This window comes from Halichoerus grypus, chromosome 2 (genome assembly GCF_964656455.1).
Source record: "Halichoerus grypus chromosome 2, mHalGry1.hap1.1, whole genome shotgun sequence".
NCBI classification, from domain to species: Eukaryota; Metazoa; Chordata; class Mammalia; order Carnivora; family Phocidae; genus Halichoerus; species Halichoerus grypus.
The window spans coordinates 131,431,967-131,448,165 of NC_135713.1; the positions used below are offsets into that span (position 1 = coordinate 131,431,967).

Consider the following 16,199-nt stretch of genomic DNA (forward strand, 5'->3'; position numbering starts at 1 on the left):
ACATGAAATGTTATATACGTATTGGAGATGAAGCTTATTGTTGTTTTAGTCCTATTGGAAATCAGCATGTTGACTATAATCCACATCAATCCAAAATATTTTTTCTTATCTTTTAAACAAATTAAGAATGAATTCTGGGGACAACTTGGGTGGGTTGTGTCTCTTAAGGAGTCTAGTAGACTTGAACCAAGTCTTCATTGTGATCGAGCAACTTGGGGTGCTGGTTGTTCCCCTGATGGTTTACTCAGGACAGAATCTGAATATTTGAAGGCCTTTTTTTTTTTTTTAAGATTTCATTTATTTATTTGTTTGAGAGAGAGAGAGAGTGAGCATGAGAGAGAGAGAACAGAAGCAGGGAGGGGCAGAGGGAGAGGGAGAAGCAGACTCCCCACTGAGCAGGGAGCCTGACGCAGGGCTCAATCCCAGGACCCTAGGATCATGACCTGAGCCAAAGGCAGATGCTTAACCTACTGAGCCACCCAGGCGCCCCTATTTGAAGGTCTGATGGAGAGCTTTGTTTGTGTGGGCCAGACACCCGTGTCTCCTGATCTGTGTTGTGGTTTCTTTTTTACTTTTCTCTGCTCCCCTTCCTGCTCAAGCCTGACCTTTCACTTGCATTCCCCACTCAGATTAATGCCCTTTCTGCTGTTCCCCACAGCTTCTTTTATGACTTATGAAAGACTGGCCTGTGTAGATTTTGAACTAAGGAAACATTATGCATAAAATGTAATAAAGTAAAATTACATTTTATTAAAATCCTCCAATTTTAGCATTTTCATGGACATCATTGAGGATTATAATTCTACTGTCCCTGTGCCTTGTCTGGAAAATGAGAAACTGATAAGAACAGATACTACACTTAATCTTAGCCAAAAGGCCAAGAAACTCATGTCATTTTGATTTCCAATGTGTTGAGATACTCTTTTTTTTCCAACTTTATTGAGGAATAATTGAAAAATATCATGGTTTGTATTTACAGTGTACAACGTGTTGATTGATATACATGTGCATTGTGGAATGATTACCAAGATCAAGATAATTAATACATCCAGATGCTCTCTTTCAGTAAAAAGTCAAATGGCTTTTTTCAAGAGTAGCTGTGTAAGAATTTTCTTTCTCTTATTTTTTTTTTAAAGATTTATTTATTTATTTGAGAGAGAGAGAGAGAGAGTGTTAGCGAGTGGGGAACCGGGCAGAGGGGGAGAGAGAATCCACAAGCAGACTCCCCACTGATCATGGAGCCCAACGTGGGGCTTGATCCCAGGACCCTGAGATCATGACCTGAGCCAAAATCAAGAGTTGGACACCCAACCGACTGAGTCACCCAGATGCCCCCTCTTTTTCTCTCTCTTTTTTTTTAATTAAGTTTTTAATTTTAATTCCAGTATAGTTAACATTCAGTGCTATATTAGTTTCAGGTGTACAATATAGTGATGCAACAATTCCATACATGACTCAGTGCTCATCATAAGTGTACTCTTTAATCCCCATCACCTATTTCACGCATCCAACCACCCACCTCCCCTCTGATAGCCGTAAGTTTGTTCTCTGTAGTTAAGAGTCTGTTTCTTAGTGCAGGGGCACCTGGGTGGCTCAGTTGATTAAGAGACTGACTCTTGATTTTGGCTCAGGTCATGATCTCAGGGTCATGAGATCAAGGGCTGTGTTGGGCTGCCTGCTGAGCATGGAGTCTGCTTAAGATTCTTTTTCTCCCTTTACCTTTGCCACTCCTCCCTCCCCCCTCCACGTGCTCTCTCTCTTAAAAAAAAAAAAAAGAGTCTGTTTCTTGGTTTGTATCACTCTTTTTTTGCCTTTGTTCATTTGTTTTGTTTCTTAAATTCCACATATGAATGATGTGTAAGAATTTTCTAATCCTTATGGAGTTGTTCAAAAGCTTAGCTATTTAATACTTTGTTATGTCATAAATTACTAATATTGATTTCATATAACAGAATCCTCTTTACCATGTTTCGTTTTATGCTCATTCTATAATATATTATAATATAATATATTATAAATATAAAAATATACACATATTTTTTCCCAGGGACAAAAATGATGGCATAGCATCCCCTTTTATGTTTCTAACAAATTTTCTGCTGTAAAACACCATAATAACCAAAAAGTAGAATATAAAACTTGAAAGGAATGCTATCTTACAGAATTCTGAATAAACCATAAATAAGTATACTAGTTGTAGGACCTTTAATGGTAAGCTTTTTTATTTTAATGTTGCTCTACTTGTGATTATCTCTCACCCAGATGCTAAGTGTTTAGTTTAATTTATTGGTGTCACTTTATTCTATTTCTAAAACACATTATAACATGCAATACAATTATATTTGCCCAGGGAGCATATTTACTCAGGGATCTGTTATTGTATATTGCATGAATTTTATCTAAAACTACACATGAATGACACTATGTCATCACAGGAACTTGTATTCATTTTCAAACTTGGCCTTTTATGGGTCCTTATCACTAAATAGGTTACCCAATTTCTTGAGTCTCAGTGTCCTTGTTGATAAAAATGGAGTGTGTGAAGATTAAAGTATCAAGCACAGATGGAGGTCAGAGAAAAATCTCAGTACCTGCTGGTTGTCCTTCCTTCCTTCATGTCTATCAGCAAAGTAAATGGAAGAATAGAGCCTGCCATGGGTTGAAATCCGTCCTTCCCAAAAGACATGTTGACGTCCTAACCCACTATACCTCAGAATGTGACCTTATTTGGAAGTAGGGTTGTTGCAGGTATAATCAGTTAAGATGAGGTCATACCAGAGTACGGTGGACCTTTAATCCAGTATGACTGATGTCCTTATAAGAAGACACGCAGAGGAAGTGGCCATATGAAGACTGAGGCCAAGCCTGGAGTTGCTCCTGTAGATAAGGAGTGCTTGACGCTTGTTACCAGAAGCTGAAATTGACAAGAAGGACCCTCCCCTAGAGGCTTTGTGAGGGGCGTGTTCTTGCCGACACTTTAATTTCAGAATTTTGGCCTCCAGATCTGTGAGAGACAAAATTCTGTTGTTTTAAGCCACCCAGTTTGGGATACCTTGTCATGGCAGCCCTAGGAAACACATACAGAGTCCAAGGGGACCTGGCTGTCCAAGGCGTTCTAGATCAGATCCTGGCTCAGATCCTGGCTTGTGCTTGGTCATCAAGCACCTTGAGAATCTGGGACTGGGATGCTGCCTTGTGTGGCAACTTGAAATGGGTGCGAGCCATACCAATAGTTTCTGTTGAAAATCTTAAATTTGGGAGGTCATGAATCCCTTTGAAAATCTTATAGGTGCCACTTTCAAAGCAAGGGGAGTGCACACATAGACATATAACACTTTACATAGAATTTTATGGCATTCACAATCTCTCTAGGGGATTTATGGTACAAAGTTAAGAATTCCTCTCAAAAGAATTTCACTCTCAAAAAACAAGAAAAAATATAGCTAAACAGACACTGAACAAGGGATGTAATCAAATTCATGTTTAACAAAACAAGAGTTATTAGAAGTTGGCGGATGGAGAGATCACCTTGGGACTTTTATGTATGAACACAAGAGTTTGTCTCTTAATTTACATATTTGCCCCCATGGCGTTGTGGGAAGTGAGTAGGAACTAATTATATAACAGCCAACATTTATTCTGTTCTAGGTATTGTGGTGCTTTCTGTTCATTATCTCTAAGTGCAGGCCTGTGTTGGGGGTTGGCACCATTTAGCCCTCTTTCACTCCCATTCATAAAATCTCAAATTCTGACTTTTGATGTTTTCTGCAAATTAGGTTGTACTTACAGGCACACGGATACATTAGGAGAATCTAAGAATGTACTCAAAATGTGATTTTATATGTTTGGTCCATCAATAGGCCATACTGTCTGGAGTGCGATTTGAAGGAATTTTTTAATACATCCTGAAATTGTCATATGAATAGCATAATTATTTACGTGTAGTATGCCTATATGTATATATACAAATATATACATATGACAATATATGCAAATGTATACACACACGTATATTTTGCAGGTGTTCAAGTTTTAAAAATATCTTACCATTTTTGAAATCTCGTTTTCACATTTGTCCCTTTTTCAGCATACTTGGGATCTCAGACACTAGCAGCAATCTGTGGGTCTCTCTTGACCTTGGGGAGGCTTTCCAAACCACAGCTCCTCAAGGTGCCCCATTCCAGGGACGAAGGGGAGGGGCTTTCTCTCCAGGTCTTCTCAGAGTTGGCTTTAGCAGGCCTGGGTCAGGCCTGGGTGGATTGATTTTTATCAGCTTCTCTGGTGATTGTGGAGGATAGGGCAGTTTGAGAACCTCTGGCTCAGAGAGAAGAAAGAGAGAGAGCTTGAGGGCTCCCTAGGGAAAGGATTCGGATTTCCCCATCACCAAAGCTCAGAGTCATTGCCTCAGAGAAACCATGGTGCACACCAGCTATGCCCCCCTACAGAGGTTTCATGTTTGGAAAATCTCAGAGCAATGACAGTGAACCAGCTTCAAAGAGCACGTAAAATACTTGATTGATGTCATAAGGCAGAGAGGTCGCGATGCTCAGATGGCCGACTGTAAAATGGAAGAGAGAACTGATTTCCCAATTCTGCACCCTTGTCCCCGAGCAAATGACTACTTGGCTCCTATGAAAAATGATATGGTTGTGACGATTCTTTCATTGTTCTAAGAAAAAAAATGCATGCAAATTATCAAAGGAACTGAAGGTACTAGATTCGACAATACTGGAATTAAAGCAGCAACAATGCCCACAGAACAGGGCAACTGAAACCAGAAAGACAACCTCAGATCCGTGTTCAGGCATCCCGGGCCATTGCAGTAAGGCAGGTCACACTGAACAATGGGCTCCTGGCCATTGTCATTGTTCCAGTCATCCTGGAGAGTACGCCGATTTAGGAAAATGCTTGGAGCAATGTCCTTGTCCCTCCCTTAAAAGTTAATAATTTAAAGGCACAGTATCACAAGAAAGTTGGGCACAACAAAAGCTAATGTTTCTACGTCTGACAGCTTCGAGTCCATAAGAAATAGTCTAATAGAAATTAAAACAAATTTTCTTTTCTTTAAAGTTAGTGTGTGTGTGTGTGTGTGTGTGTGTGTGTATGTGGGTGTAAATATTCTGGATCTGTTGGGCATCTCAGATGTAGTGCTGCAAACTTTTCTCACCAAAAAATGACTTCACAAAACAATCATAACAAAGATTGAGTTCTTTCGGGAATTGTACTGATTGCCATAAACCAATCTCAGTCTTCAGATCCTCCAGAAACTTCTATAACTCTTAGAATGTTCATTTTTAATTTATGGATGTTTCCCAACGGTTTGTAAACTTTAAGATGCAACAAACTTATTTTTACTCTGCGTTAATGTTTTAGCTTTTGTTGCAAACAGAAGACTCAGGGTATAATTCTTCTTGATGAAACCCCACGTTCTTGCTCCTGGGTATCATGTAACTGATTAGCAATACCTTATGTATATAGGAAAAAGACATTCAAACACATGTACTCTGTATTGCTTACGCCCACCAGTTCTAAATAAACGAGCCTCAGTGATTGTGTGGGAGGTCTTAGCACAACTCACAACAGACTTTTACCTATTCATCTGTGTAGTAGGTGTAGAAAAATGATTGAGAGGGAGGTTCTGGCCGTTAACTTTTAGCTTGGGAGACCTTAGACCCCACTGGTATTTCTCTAGTAACAGACTCCAAAGGCTCCAGCAACTCTCTTCAAGTGACTGCTCCTTTCTTTTGAATAAATGAAAAATGTTCTCCTATGAGAGCAGTAGGCCTTTGGCTTATACTTTGTTAATTAAGAAAGGTGTTCCTGATGGGTTAAAAAACATTTTTTTTTAATGCACTTGTATTGAATGTACCAGTACTAAATCTTCAAAACTTTAAATTCTTCCATCCTGTGAAAGGGGGATTAAACTTTGTTTTGCCCTCTTAGGTTCTGTGCCTGGGCCTGAAAGTTAAATTAACAGGAGAGAGGCACACAAATATCATTTAATATCTTACATGCACACAAGAGTCCTCATAAAAGAAATGAAGAGTTGAAGAAGCAGGTAGAACCAAGAGCTTATATACTTTTTTAAAACAATGAAATGTTACATTTGTGGAGAAGTGACAAGACAAAGGAATTTTGTTGAAGGGCAGTAAATTGTGGGACAGTGAGACTAGGAAACTAACAGAGATAAGGGTTATTTTTAGTAGATTTGTTTAGATAGCTCTATTTTGGCATCAACTGTCAGTCTGTGATGAAAATATTCTTCACCTCCTGATACAGGGAGGACATTTTTCTCATGGGAAATTTCATGACTTGTTTTTAGGTAGAAGGAAGACGTCATAGAACTCTTTCTGCACCAGCTGTTTCTCGGGAGCTTTCTACCAAAGTGGCATATTTTGGGGGTGATATGTTCTGAACCCCATCATCTGTTTGCCTTATTAATTATTGCCTCGCTTTCAAAAACATCATATGCTCTTAGAAGCCATCGAAATAAATACCCTTGAAAATTCGATTTATGCCAATTGACAATTTCAATAATTTCTCCAAAATAATTTATTTACAATTAAGAGCCCTAGTAAAATAAATTCTTAAAACAAATCCCTCAGAGAATCTTTTTACTAGGGAAAATATAGTCCTTAAAGGAGGATTTCCAGTATAATCTGGGATTTCAAGGCACTGTGCTCATTTTCCAAGTTAAGACATACTTCTTATTCTTTTTTTTTTAATATTTTTAAAAGTTTTTATTTAAATTCCAGCTAGTCAACATACAGTGTAATATTACTTTCAGGTGTACAGTATAGTGATTCAACAGTTCCATACATCACCTGGTGCTTATCACACAGCAAGTGTATTCCTTAACTCCCATCACCCTTCCCCCCACCCACTTCCCCTCTGGTGACCATCAGTTCGTTTTCCATAGTTAAGAGTCTTTTTTTTGGTTTGCCTACCTCTCTCTTCTTTTTTTTTTTTTATTATGTTATGTTAATCACCATACAGTACATCATTAGTTTTTGATGTAGTGTTCCATGATTCATTGTTTGCATATAACACCCAGTGCTCCATTCAATACGTGCCCTCTTTAATACCCATCACCAGGCTGACCCATCCCCCCACCCCCCCTCCCCTCTAGAACCCTCAGTTTGTTTCTCAGAGTCCATAGTCTCTCCTGGTTCGTCTCCCCCTCCGATTTCCCCCCCTTCATTTTTCCCTTCCTACTATCTTCTTCTTTTTTTTTTTTTTTTAACATATAATGTATTATTTATTTCAGAGGTACAAGCCTGTGATTCTTCTTATTCTTAAAGACTTTATGAGGATGGTATCTCTGGAGCATGAATAATTATGATACCAAGCCAATACAAAGGCTTACGAGAGGTGAAAGAGTGAGAGATCCCATTCATTTAAGATACCAGAAAAACTTCCAGAGAGGAGGAGGTATTTACAATGTTCTTGAAATATGGATAAAACTTAGCTAGCCTGGAGTGAATGGGAAGGATGTAGTTACGAGTTTGTGTGTGACCAACAGTGAGAAACTAGAAAACGGCTAGACATGCTTAGGAATCATTCAGTTTTTCTAGGGGGGCAATGTCATGTTGTCCATTAGAATCAAACTGAGGCTTTGTTATTTAGTTTTTGATGCCGTGTTAAGGAGGGACGATGTGGCTGAGCTGTGTTTGAAAAAGGTTGTGTGGTGCCCAGAATGGACAAAAGTGGGGAGGCAGGTTGAAGTGGTGCAGGAGTCTTAAGAAGAACCTGAACTGGAACTTGGACAGTAGGAATCTTCCCGAGGGAACCCCTGGCATTGATTAAATGAATATCTGGGAGGCCAGCTCTAAAACTTGGGGACTGGGAGAATGATAAAATCATTAACAGAGATAGGGAGGTCAGTCAGAAGGAAAGGCTGGGATGAAAGGGAAGGTGATCCTGAGGAGATGCCAAGAGGAAGAGGGAAAGGGTCGAGAAAGAGATGGGTAGGGAGAAATCAAGGGAAGGAGGGCAGGACATCAACATCCATTGAAGGAACGTGAATGGGGATGAGCTCGAGGTGGCCGCTGAATTTGTTCATTAGGAGAAGGTTATTGGCAAACCTTGGGAGACTGGTTTCAGTGCAGCCCTAGGTGTAGAAGGACATTGAGAAGAGCGGAAAAGAATGGGTGTAGACAGTACACTTCTTTGAAGAAGTGTGATTGATAATGCGTGTATGTTTTTAGTAAAGTTTACTGATAAAGTAAGGGATGAAAGTAGTGAAGAAAATTGTGTCAACTATACTCAAATAATAATTAGAAAAAAATGGTGAAGAAAATTGAGGAGAGAGTAGAACTCACTTGTTTAGCCCACTGTGTGCGATGCCTGGCACCAGGCAGTGAGACGAAATGATCAGCAAAACAGACGGTCTCTGCCTCAGGAAACCAGGAATGGGGAAGACAGATATTTGTCAAAGAAGCCCAGTTATTTAAATGCAAACTCTGGACAAGTGCTGTGAAGAAAAAATACAGGTGGCTACGAGAGAATAGGAGAGAGATCTAGTCTGAGGTGGTGTTAAGGAATGCATCCTGAAGAAATGAGCTGAGAGCTGAAAGGAAAGAGTGGGGGTGGGAGAAGCCGAGTGGAACAGTCCAGGGTGGGCGGGTAGTTGGCAGGAGGCGGGGTTGGGGCTGGACAGGCATGGCCTGATGTAGGTGCCCCAAAAAGTCTAGCGTTAAGGGGAGGCCTGCCTTTTTTTGTGTTCTAGGGTGGATTAAAAAGGCAGATGATGGGTGTGAATGGCAGGGAACTGCCAGCACATGCGGAAGGAAAATTGAAGATTTCAGGAGTTGTTTTGTCGTATGCCAGGTTAATAATACAAGCCAGTGATTATTAACTCTAAATGCTGTTTTATTTTACTGAAGAGCTTGAAATAAATGTTTCCTGAGAACTAATATTCAGACCTGCAGTTTTCAGTAAGGGCGCCTTGTTTGAGGCAACAAATGTATTTCTGGAGAATTGTGGCTAATTCACATTTTTGTAAATTGACTAATTTTAAACACAGCAGGGAGTACGCTTTTTAAAGGAAACCTATGGTGCATCCTTTTATAAAGTACAGAATCTTTTTGGAAAACAAATGTGTTTTGTAAATCTCTCCTTTAGTGGATGGGAAGAGTATGCTACTATGCTGAGAGCCATGTATATTCATATATACTTAGGATTCGACAATGAGCAAAGAAGTTCTTTGAAAAACAAGAGCCACTTCCCTTCAAATTCTTTGGCCTGTAAATATTTTAGTAGAAGACCCAATCTCTCCGTCATCTGGCTTATTTTTAGAGCGCTCACTGATATAAATAATCTCTGGTTTCATTTTAATTGAAGATCACAACTTCTTGAGAATCCTAAAGAGGTATTTTCAGAGGAACGGGGCAGATGTCTGTATGTTTCAAGATATGCACTTTTGTTTGTTCATGTTCTTCTTGAGGAGCTGCCCAGAAAAAAACAAAACAAAATCAAACCAAGAGCAGTGTCTTTGTGGAAAGAGACAGCACAGATTTCCTTGATGACTCATTCTCAGGCGGTTGATGTGAGAGCATTAAGGCAATGTGATTCTGATGTGGGATTGTGTTGTTGGGGCATCCAGGGTGATTTTTGACAGACATTACCTTGGAGATTGATTGTGATTTTTTTTTTCTTGTTTTAGTCTTGGCTTCTAGGTCTACTTGATATGGAATTTATCTAGAGAAGAGGAATTTTTTTCAATGGCTCATCTTCCTCTGGGATTCATAGATTTCTAAGAAAGTTCTTATGTCTACTCTAGGTTTTGGTATGACAGGTATTTATGTTTGATGCAGAATAAAACAGAAAATACACTTAACCTTTATTCAGCCTGCATTATAAATGTATTCTGCAGGCTTTCAGCCACAGTGAATTATATTAATAACCTGTTATTGTAAAAATGTCAAGAGTATTTTCTGTCTCTTGGAATGATTATTTATCTGCTGAAAGTACAGTGTTTATCTTAACACTCTTGACAAGAAGAAGAAGGAAAAATGTGCCTTTTAGTGAAATGTTACTTTTTAAGCAGTTTTTTTTTTTTTTGAGATGAGTCCAAAAAATTGCTCCAGAGATGACATAGGGAAAATGTCTAAATGGTACGTAGGAAATCACCCTTACCCCCATTTGATTATACAGAGAACCTATAGACTTTATTTACTCTATTTGTAGCTGCACTAACACATTGATCTCATTGTCCCTAAGTAGATTTGTCATTTAAAAAGAACAAATGAAATGCTCCATGTATGGAGAGGAAGAAAACCCAAAACCCCTTAATTTCCTTACCATCCATGTCTATCTGAGAGTACATTCTTTATGAGCACAACATAGAAAACACTTAAAGATTAGAGATGCTGAGATATCTTCATTGATTCTTGCCTGGGCATGAATGCTGCAAAGAATTAACGTGAGAAGTTGCATTCATATCTGAGTTTAGCATGCTGGCAAACATCTATGGTCCCCTCATTGGTGATGTTTGCTGGTGGTGGTAGAGATGTGTGGTACTGGATATTCATCTGGTGTTTTAGGTTAAATCACCAGGATAAACTTTGATTTCTTCTTATAGATAGTTGAACATTGTACACTTACTTATTTTTAATATTAAAAAAAAATCGCATGAGGATCTGAATTACTGCAACAGCTCTTGGAGTGTCTTTTCTACTTTAGGCCCATTCCTTCCAAACCTTTCCTGTTTATTGTTGCCTGATTCCTATTTCTAGCTGCAATTTGTTGATTGTTTTCTCAAGAACCCACGGTTGGTTCCTATCGCCTATGATGGTGGAGTATACATTTCAATCTAGCTTTCAGAGCTTCTGTGATCTCATTTTGCCTTGGTAATCCAACACAATCTCCACTTATTAAAAAATGAACCATCTGAACCAGTTGAGAAGTCTCACTAGTACACTGGTCTCCCTCTGCCCATATACCCTATGTACATGCCTAAACTCTTATCTTTGCTCCTTCTGTTCTTCTAATTTTACTTCACTACTGAATGGCTTCTCTGTCCAGCCTACTTCTTGTCACCAGTGAACGCACACTTCCCACTGGGTGTGCAGGAATGCCTTTCCCCATGATGAGGTCAAGATGTTGGTTTCTTAGCTATCTTATAGAGTCAAATGTTTTTAGATTTTAGATCCTCTGGGGAAAGCAGCTGTAGCTTCTCTCCTTACTGGATATTGGGTTAGAGAGACCTTACTTTCCATAGAGTTTCACTAACCCAAGAAATCAAGAAAAGCTGCTGACATTTGAAGCTGGGAGTGATCGACTTGCATGGCAGGAGGGAGAGGAGGACCCTGGCACAGAGAGTTGTGGAGGGTTCTGGGAAAGAAGGAGTGAGGAGTGGGGTGGATACTCCTGGTGTTAGCTTTGGGAGGTGGATGAATGGTTGTGGGAAGAACAGAAGCAAAAGGAGGAGGGAGAGAATGAGCACGGTGCACGCAGAGTACATGGAGGACATCTGTGTTGAATGGAAAAGCCCAGCCCAGGAGGTCTGCCCTGGTTGGTATTGAGAGGGTAAAGTAGCTGATTGGAAGCCAGCACCCGATATCCCCCTACTACCCTAGGCACCCTACACTGAACTTCGTATGGCTTTGGAACAGTCACTGAAAAGTCCTTGAAGAACCACTTAACCTTTCTTCCATCCACGTCCGGGCCATGTTTGCTGTAGGAAAATTTGATAAGCTTGTAGCTAAACATAGAAGAAGTACTTTTTCAGCCTCAACTGCCAGAAGCTCCAATTGAAATTCAAACTAGCTTACATAAAAACGGGATGTATTGTTTCATATATTCATTGGCTTCAAGTGTGACTTTAGTGGGCCCACATCTCTCTCCAGACCCAGTCTCCTGCCCTCTTTTGGCTCTTCTTCCCACTGTGTTGTTGGAACAAAGGGCCCCTCGAAGATCCAAGTTCACATTCACCCTATTTTAAGTTCCGTGGAAAAAATGTACCACTTCCTGATAGTTGCACAGCAGGATCTAGGGTTTTATCTGGGGGGCCATCCCTGGTCACTGGGCTTACCCCCAAACAATCACAGAGGGTGGGAGATTTGGCTCTTGGATCAGACTCTCTTCACTGGTAAGCCGAGTGAGCCAAGTGTGAGCTGAGTGTGAGGAAGGATAGTTTCCCAAGGTGAAGTCAGGATGTGGATGCAGGGCAGGAGGAAACATTAATACCCATCGTACTCTTCTGTGGAGACATGACCGTTAGCAGCCTGTCTCTTGGTGTGGATTACATGGCACAAGACTCATCTGGCTACAGAATAGACAGAACTGGGGAGCCGGCAACGTGTAGCTCCCCAACTTCTTCCTCCCCATAGATTGCTGGGGACAAACCCTCTGTGGGGCAGGGAAAAAAAGTGGGTGGCCAAAGTCACGTAATAACCTTAGTGATTAGTTGAGCAACTACTTTGTGCCAGATGCTAGTTATGTTACCTAATTTAATTCTTCCAATAGCATTATGTTTTAAGGATGGTTATGCTCATTTTAGGGATAAGAAGCATAAAGATAAAAGAGGCTAAAAAGAAATGGCTTTCTTTTTCTAGAACGCACTCTACGGTAATCTGTGTGTATTTGCTTGTATGCTGTCCGTGTCCTTCACTAGAATGTAAATTCCATGAGGGCAAGGACTTTGAAGGTCTATCTTTTTCACCACGGAGTTCCCAGTGCCTGGAAAAGTGCCCGTGCAGCAGTAGGTGCTTAACAAATACTCCTTAAATATTTGGTAAAATAATGACTTTTATAGTCTCCCCAAACCTTAGAAAATTAGCGATAACCAAATCAGCAGACATTTGCAACTTTTATTGCTCATGTCATCAATTTCAAACCATTCTTGAGCTTTGCATTCTCCTTGACGTGCATCCGCCTCCTGCCCACCAGCCTGCAGCTCTTTTCCCAGAGAGCAGAGCCTCTTCTCAAGCCAAGCAAACTTGCTGGCTAGCTCTGTGGCCACACCAACGCATCCCCACCTGTCCATGACACCCCTGGAAACTCCTGCCCACTTCTGCTCTCCTCACTTATCTGGCTGTGCCCCCAGAAAGAAGCACGCATTGCTAAAGCCCTTAATATTGAAGTAAGATCCTGATTCCATTAAAAATGATCCTGGGGGGCCCCTGGGTGGCTCAGTTGGTTGAGTTGGTTTCAGCTCAGGTCATGGTCTTGGATCGAGCCCCAGGTCTGGCTCCGGACTCGATGCGGAGTCTGTGTAGCACGGAGAGTCTGCTTGTGGATTCTCTCTCTCCCTCTGCCTCTGCCCCTTAACCAGCTTGTTCTTTCTCTCTCTAAAATCAATCAATCAATCAATCTTTAAAAAAAAATAATGACCCTGTGGCTGTCAAACAGGGCTGTCCTTTGCGAAGATCAAGTAAGCTATATCTGTGCTGGTAACGGCAAAGCTTTGAAGAATTCCGAGCCAGGCTTTGTAGAGTTTTGACGGGGCAGGTAATTGCTATTAGATATTTAAAGAGACAAGGGATTAGATATTTGTGTGACTCCAAAGTGCAGAACTAAAACAAGGATGAAAACGATCGGGAACCAGATTTTAGACCAATATACAAAACAACTGTCAAGTAAGAATTTTGTCAGTGGGACAGGCCGCGAGTAGAGTTCATCATCACTGGAGGCATGTAAGCGTGTCACGGAGGGGATTCAAGCATCTGATGAGGGACCACACTGAATTACCACATGTTCATCATGTGTAGGTTTACAGGTTGTCATGGTGACGGGCCATTCCCAGACTGTGGGGGCTTTGGGAAGGGCTGACATGTTATGCTATGCATACATGGGACATGAACCTTATTTCATAGTAAAGTTGAGAAGCTACCTTTAAGAATAAGTGTATGCGTGAAAGAGCCTGAAAAAACAGGAATGAGAAAAAGAGAGCATGGGTAAGGGAGTGGAGAGGAGGTAGAGAGAGACAGAGAGAGAGAGAGAGAGAGAGAGAGAGGAAGAGAGAAATGCATTCTTCATGCAGGGAACAGAAAAACACTCACTTCAGCTTTCTGCTTTCGTTCTTCATTCATAAAGGACGTACATTCTTTGTATCCGCTTTAGCACCGCTCTCGCAGCTATTGTGGGAAGACACAACCTTCCCTAAATGTGGGAAGGAAAGCCTGATTGCCAGGCTTCCTCTTTGGCAATCAGAACACCTGGGAGAGTGACATGATTTGTGACGGGAGAGGGACAGAGCCTGCGTCAGATGGGTAGGCCAGAGTCTGGCCTGTGTTGTGTTCTGTAACATTTAATACCGAGCTCCAGAGTACTTTGTAATCATTACCCGATCTGCACGGCCTCCCTGACAGGTAAGCTGTGCCACCCCCAATTTAGACATGAAACAACAGGGGTGATTGAAGACTCCGGGAGTGAGTTTCAGGGCTACAACCAGAAGCTTGGTTGTCGGTTTGATGCTGAAGTTCCTTGGTTAACACTTTTCAAGCAGCAGGTCTTAAGTGGCACTGGTCCCCAGAGGGGCGCTCTGCCAACGGGGTGTGTCTGGCCCCGCGCTGGGACTGCTGATCCCATCCGGGCAGCTGGAGGACTCCCACGCATCTTTGAAGGTCATAAGGGCCGCTGTCTCTCACTTTGTCCAAATATCATTTGTTTGCTCAGAATGTTAATCCTGGGGTCTCTGGTCTGTGATTCTTAGAATGCTAACTTAAGCCTTCGTATGTTGATGTTATGTGTATGTGTGTATAAATCTGTGTATGTCTGTATGTGTATGTGCATCTGCGTGTGTGTGTGTGTGTGTGTATTACACTATCCTTGCTTTACCTCTTCTTATGCTTTACTGCTTACTACTTCCAAAGACAGATTGAACTTTTTTCACTGTATCATTCTGCTAGCACCCTTCTGAATACTAATAAGAGAAAATTATTTTTCCTGGGAAAAATATTGCCGTGCATCCTGACATTTTTGGCAAGTCTTTTTCGACTCCTAATGGAAAGTTTTGATAAAATGAATTATCTTTTGTGCAGAGTTGTTTTCCTTTGTATTTTTCTGTGCCTACCATTCTTTCAGTTTTCTATTAAATTATTATTTTCTCTGTATTACTTTACAAGTTGTAATTGCTTTGTTATCAGAAAGACAGAGGTAGGTTCATTTTATCCTTTTATCACCTAACATCTTGGTGAATGAATTGTAGCACTCCTCATTACCATAGCTTTGTTCTGCTTGGTTTTTAATGATAATTGCCCTTGTCATTTCTTGTAATGTAAGCTATAGAAATCTTAAAGAAGAGAGAGATTAACAAGTCAGAATATATTTTCAAATGAATTGATAAAGAAATTTCATGTTTCATTTAAAAGCATTAATTAAATGACAAGGAGCTCATGAAGTGAAATAAACAAAAGATGGACAAATGACATTGTCATAGCGAGTTCGAAGAAGGAAGCACATGAGCATGTGATTAACTGAGACAGAATATTATCTGCATGGGTCTGGTCATTCACACTCCCACCCCCCTACTTATAACCCTTTCCGATGCTTTTTTTTTTTCCCTTTCTTATTTCTTTTTTACATGAGTGCTCCCCATCTTTGTCTTCTTTATATGCCAAACGTTTTTCTGATTTTGCACTTCTGGATGATAGAACATACATTTGTATGTTTATGCTCAGAATTGTTAACACTGAGCTTAACAGGGGGCTGAACCTGTGCAAGCCAAAAGCTCCACATTGCCCTCTTCTGTCAGGTAGGGGAATTGCCTATCAAACCAATCACGTCAAGTAAGGTGGAACCTGGGTGAGTACCTAGAGAAGGATGCAAGAGTTATGTACCTGTGTGATGGAGTTGTTCTGTGAAGTGGAGATCAAGGAGCAGTTGAGCAAGGAGCTTCTTCCTCAAGTTGATTATACGGTGAATTTCTATGGAAATTGCCTACTTTGCAAGCAGAATCCAACTTTATCCATCTTTGATTTAACTCTTCTGCTACATAAAATACGTCACTCTTGCCAGTTTCTGAGCTAGTCCAGTTCCAGGACCTTACTTTGGAGAAGAGGTAGGAACCCCCATCCTATGTTCCTTTTGCGATTTTGACCAAGGTGAGAACATACTTGCCCCGTCTACTCAAGATAAAGTGGTAGTGTTCAAGATAAAGTGTAGTGTATTTTCTGAAAAAAGCCAAAGGAAAGTATCCTAGAACTTACAAGAGCCTAGACTTGAGCACATTTGTAATTTTCTGATCCACACTCTGC

At 40.7% G+C, this 16,199-nt stretch overlaps 1 long non-coding RNA gene and 1 pseudogene across 1 annotated transcript in view; one reads left to right on the plus strand and one right to left on the minus strand.

Moving 5' to 3' along the window:
* LOC144381147 (uncharacterized) overlaps positions 1 to 16,199 on the plus strand; it is a 398,096-nt gene that overhangs the window by 147,275 nt on the left and 234,622 nt on the right. The gene's annotated exons all lie outside the window — the stretch shown is intronic.
* LOC118521669 (U2 spliceosomal RNA) lies at positions 714 to 889 on the minus strand (annotated as a pseudogene).